Below are 4,252 nucleotides of genomic sequence, written 5' to 3'. Positions count from 1 at the left end.
GTTCTCTGCTTGATTAAGTTGGGCCCACCTACATAATACAGGATAATTCCTGTATTTTAATGCACAGAACCTTACATTTGCAAAATTTTGTGGTAAAATATAACACATTGACAGTTTCCAGGGATTGTGGTGTGGACATTTTACAAGGAGTCTGTTGTCTTGCCTATCACAAGGGCCTAGGAGTGTGGCTGCATCAGAGATGGTCGTATTTGACATTGAGTGGCAAGAAAGAAAGGAGGGGAGCAGGCCAGGAATGGGAACCATGCCCCAGAGGGCAGACCCTCAGGTGAAGAAAGGGGCCCTGGCCTGAGAGGGGCTCCTCTTTTTTTCCTCTTATTTTTTCCATTCCCCTAAGGAACTAATACTTATGAGAGAAACCTCAGAGAGCAAAGATTTAGAACAACTCAGAACTGATATGGAAAGTGTTTCTAAAATATTCTGTATATATGGGCTACTTATTTGTAAAATTTTGTAATGAATGTTTTGAAAATAAAGATGCATTTAGCTACAATTTCCCATTTAGGGGTGACTTTTGGGATACCCTATGATCCTGCAACCCCACTTCTGGGTTTATATCTAAAGCAAATGAAAGCAGGGTCTTGAGGAGAGATATTTCTACACCCATGTTCACTGCGGCACTCTTCACAGTAGCTGAGAGAGGGAAGCAGCCCCGTGTCCATTGACAGATGAATGGCCGAACGAAATGTGGTTCACACATACAGTGAAATCCTGGTCAGGTCTTATAGAGGAAGGGCATGCCGACACAGCTGCAGCTTGGGCAAAGCTGAGCACTGTGTTCTGTGTAATAAACTAGTTACAAAATGACAATTACTGCACGACTGGCTTACATAAGGCATCTAGTCAAACGCCTGGAAACAGAAGGTACAGTGGTGGTTGGAAATGAAGGGGGGAGGAACAGGGGAGGTACTTAATGGGTACGTCTTTCCATCCGAAGCGAAAAAGTCATGGAGCTGTGTTTCAGAACAAGGTGAATATTCTCATCACTACTTAACGTGTACTTAGAATTGGTTAAAACAGGACGTTTCATGTTGTTTTTTTAACCATGGTACAAAAGAGAAGCCCTTTCACATTCCCACTCTGAATATTCCGTCACAGAGTTTTACCTGTCCTCTTTTTCTCTCTTGTGCACAAAAGCACACGCATACACAAACAAGCGACCGCGTCTGCCTTTCTACTACTGTGGCTTCGTCTGTGGTTACACGTGTGGTTAGTCGAGTTTATTATTGTGACATGATCAAGTGCAATTTCAGTGTATTACCGTTGAAGATTAAAAAAATGGCTGGATCCCATCCGGGATGTTGCAACCCTCCTGTTGTGTCAGATGAGTACAGAATCCTTGTTGCATCAGTATTTCCTTTGTTTGGAAATAGCTGAATATCTCTGTTTAGGCGTATGTTCTACTACGTGGTTCTTGATGAAAAGCCCTGATATCTTATTAGTTTGTACTCCTTGGCCTCAGGGTTCCTTGTCATATGTTGCTTTTAGGTCCTCAGCGAGCACTCGGGCAGCCTCCAAATCAGAGTGTCTTAGAACTCATGTTCTTTCTTAAGAAACCACAGCAGTGTTTTTTCTGCATGCACCTTCTACAATGCTGAGTTCTTCACTTCTTGGTCAAATAGCAACTTTTACAGAATATTAATAAATGCAATTCCTGTTTGTTTGAAGTCTCTAATTAGAATTTTTGTTATGGTACTAACATTTTTCTAAATTAACTTATAATTATTGTCCTCCCCGTGAACTGTCCTTACCATGCTGATCTGCTGTACATTCTTCCCCCACACTAAACGCCAGTTTACAAAATGAGGAAGGGGAATATAGGGCTGCTCTGGCAGTAAGGAATGAAAGAAGTTTATAAAAATATGTGATATAAAAGCCATACCTGTCTTGAAGTTCATCCCAAATGTAGTTAAACAATTAAAGTAGCCAGAACTTCCTGCGGCAGGCTGTAGTGGGAGCAGAATGAAGGCAGGCCAACCGCAATCCCACTGCTCCCTGGGTAGCTCCCTAGTTGATCGAAAGGTGTACTCTTGAAGATGGCCTTGAGTGGGTTACTTAGTCTCTCTCCTCCTCAGTTTCCAGTGACCCCCTCAAAGTCAATAATTCATTCAGAATGGCTCACAGGACTCCCTGAAGATACTAAGCTTACAATCGCAGGACTGTTATGAGGGACACACATGGGGGACATTCTGGAAGGATCTTGAATCCAGAGCTTCCGTGTCCCCCCTCCGTGGAGTCAGGGTGCATCACCATCCTTGCATATCCACTGCAGGCTCCTCTGAGCTTCTGTGTCCAGAGTTTTTGGGGTGCCATTACATAGGCACCGATTGGTTAAATCATTTGCCACGTGACTGATCTCCATCTCCAGCCTCCCTTCTGTCCTCAGTTTGGCTGACCCTGTAATTGCAAGGCTGGCCTTTCTGTTAACCTGTCATCCTGAGTTTATCTAAGGGCCTGCTGTCAGTCACCTCGGCAGCTAACACTGACACTCCCATCACTCAGGAAATTCCAAGGGATTTTGAAGGTCTGGGCCAGGAACCAAGGTAAAGACCAGATAGATTCCTAATGTTCCATGTCCACATAGCTCACAGTAAGGCACAGACTTCTGAAACATCATATTCTTTTATTTCTGACTTATTATCACTAATGACACTATCTTTTGCTGATTGGAAGTTTTGATTGATAGTTAAATGTCTAATGATGAGGGAAAATGGTTAATGTTTTGTAATAAATATTGATTGGCAGACAGGATCATTCAAAAACCTCAGCTCCTCCATGTAAGAGATATTATCAAAGGGATCCTGAGTGGTAGAAATGTCGGGGAAGCTTGCTAAGGGGGACACTTACAAATAGGAAAAGCTGGGACATGATGCTGTGTTCGTGACAGAGTCAGAAGACACCACGTCCCTCCCACCCCGCTCATCCTTCCTTTCCTGGGAGTGAGCCTGGTGCAGTTTGACACGTGGGGACACCATGGTCTCATTTCTGCTATTAACCCAGAGGAATGACTGCAGTGTGAGGGCTCTCAGAAAAGGGGCACCGTGCTAACATGAGAGGATTTGGGGAAGAGAATACCTTTTAAATTTGCCCTTTGGGTGACACGGCCCTGAGCGTCTGGAAGCTGTTGCTTCTGGGTTCACCTGTGTTTGTGAGAGCCCTGTCCGTTTCCCAGTTCTTGCTCTGGCAGGGACATCCCACTGGACCTTTCCTTCTTGGTGTGTTTGCTCTTCCTGACCATGCAGATTTAAAATGTGCATGGGGAGAACACCTGTGTTCATGCGTGTAGACATGCGGAGCTCCCCCTCTGGTCTCCCTCCCACCCAGCACCTCTCAAATGGAAGATCTGGCTCTGTAACCATTGTCCCACCCCAGGCAGCGCAGGCAGCCTTACAGGTTAGGGATCCTTCAGCACACTGGCAACTTCCTGTCCGGGGTGTGCTTCAAACCATGTTTCCTGAAGCTGCTTTAGGTAAATATTGGCACTCAGACAGGCGCACAAATGGCCCTCTGCGGGAAGTTAATGAAAAACAGGTTAGACCTGGATTTCAACCCAAAACATTAAACCTTTGTCTCAGGATGAAGCCTGGAAAGAAATACTGTGTAATCTGAGTGAGAGGAGAAAGGCTTCCTCGGAATGAATGGAATGAACGTTAAAGAGACCTTGTTTGCCACTCCTTGTCCAAGCCCAACCATGAAGGAGGGAGGGTCGCTCTTTTATGTTTAATCATGGTAAAGGTGTAACTTGTGGAGATAATGATCAGCCATTGAATAAGCCCAGTAAGACAGAGGCAAAGTGCAGAAACAGTTTTAGAGCAAGCAATGCAAAGTGGAGAAAATATGATTCTCTTCAAATTCTATTTTTTGGTGGATGCAAAGCTGTTAGAAACCAGTATTTAGAGTATTGAGCAATAAGATGAGTGCGCAGGTCGCACATGGATGAAAGAATAAGCAGGTGAGAAAGTTCTCAGGTCTGTCCCTCCATCATCAAGTCTTTGCTCCTTTCATTTTCAACTATTTGTGTTTGATTATACGCCTTACCTGGGCTCTGGAAGTGTGTTTATATAGGAGTCGAGTGGCCTTACCTGGGCTCTGGAAGTGTGTTTATATAGGAGTAGTGTGGTGTGGCACCTGTAGCTCAGCGGCTAGGGCACCAGCCATATACACCCGAGCTGGCAGGTTCCGACCCAGCCCGGGCCTGCCAAACAACAATGACAACTACAACTGAAAAATAGCC

At 44.8% G+C, this 4,252-nt stretch overlaps 1 protein-coding gene across 1 annotated transcript in view; it reads left to right on the top strand.

The window, feature by feature from the left end:
- The window catches only part of ANXA3 (annexin A3), a 43,181-nt gene that overhangs the window by 5,432 nt on the left and 33,497 nt on the right, over positions 1-4,252 (top strand). The window lies entirely within an intron of this gene.

The sequence above is a fragment of the Otolemur garnettii genome, unplaced genomic scaffold, assembly GCF_000181295.1.
Source record: "Otolemur garnettii isolate 467f Iridium unplaced genomic scaffold, OtoGar3 scaffold00039, whole genome shotgun sequence".
NCBI lineage: Eukaryota > Metazoa > Chordata > Mammalia > Primates > Galagidae > Otolemur > Otolemur garnettii.
This window is presented reverse-complemented; position numbering and strand designations above follow the sequence as displayed.